This window comes from Stegostoma tigrinum, chromosome 45, assembly GCF_030684315.1.
Source record: "Stegostoma tigrinum isolate sSteTig4 chromosome 45, sSteTig4.hap1, whole genome shotgun sequence".
Taxonomy (NCBI): domain Eukaryota; kingdom Metazoa; phylum Chordata; class Chondrichthyes; order Orectolobiformes; family Stegostomatidae; genus Stegostoma; species Stegostoma tigrinum.
The window spans coordinates 2476069-2477254 of record NC_081398.1 but is presented as its reverse complement, the minus strand read 5'-3'; positions in this window follow the sequence as shown (position 1 = coordinate 2477254).

Genomic DNA, 1186 nt, shown 5'->3' with positions numbered 1-1186 from the left:
TGGGATTTTGGGTGTGAGGAGGTTTGAAGTTTTGGAGAGTAGGGTTGGGGTTTTGGGTGGGAGTAGTGTTGGGGTTATGGGGGTATAGGGTTGGGGTTATGGGGGTGTAGGGTTAGCCTTTTTGGGGGAGTAGGGTTGGGGTTATGGGGGTGTAGGGTTGGGGTTATGGGGGTGTAGGGTTGAGGTTATGGGGGAGTAGAGCTGGCCTTTTGAGGGGAGTAGGATTGGGGTTATGGGGGAGTAGGGTTGGGATTATGGGGTGTGTAGGGTTGGGGTTTTGGGTGGGGCAATAGGGGTGGGGTTTTGGGCTACAGTAGGGTTGGGGTTTTGGGTGGTTGCAGGGTTGGGGTTTTGGTTGGGGGAGTAGGGTTGGGGTTTTGGGGTACAGTAGGGTTGCGGTTTTGGGTGGGGTGTAGGGTTGAGGTTTTGGGTGGGGGTGTAGGGCTGGGGTTTTGGGGTACAATAGGGTTGAGGTTTTGGGTGGGGAGTAGGGTTGGGGTTTTGGGTGGGGGAGTAGGGTTGGGGTTTTGGGGTACAGTAGGTTTGGGGTTTTGGGTGGGGGAGTAGGTTTGGGGCTTTGGGTGGGGGAATAGGGTTGGGGTTTTGGGTGGGGGAGTAGGGCTGGGGTTTTGGGGTACAATAGGGTTGAGATTTTGGGTGGGGAGTAGGGTTGGGGTTTTGGGTGGGGGAGTAGGGTTGGGGTTTTGGGTGGGGGAGTAGGGCTGTGGTTTTGGGGTACAATAGGGTTGAGGTTTTGGGTGGGGCAATAGGGTTGGGGTTTTGGCTGGGGGAGTAGGGTTGGGGTTTTGGGGTACAGTATGGTTGGGGTTTTTGGTACAGCAGGGTTGGGGTTTTGTGGGAGAGTGGGGTCAGGGTTTGGAGCGCAATACGCTCCGGGTGTTGGGGAGAATTAGGCCGGGATCTGGTGAGAGGTTGTGTCAGGTGTGGAATTGATTGAGTCGTGTCGGGTTTAGGTCTGAGTGGTGTTGAGTTGGGATCTCCTGGAGTGGGCCTGGAGCTGAGTTGGATTTGGGAACGAGTTATCAGACCTTGAGACTGTCCATCTGCCTGGGAGCGAGGCCTGAGGGCGTATGTGACCGGGAACGGATTGGCCTCTGGGCTGGATCATTGCCCTCACTCTGGCTCTCTCTGATTACAGCTCACTTCCCCCTGCTGCAAGGAGAAG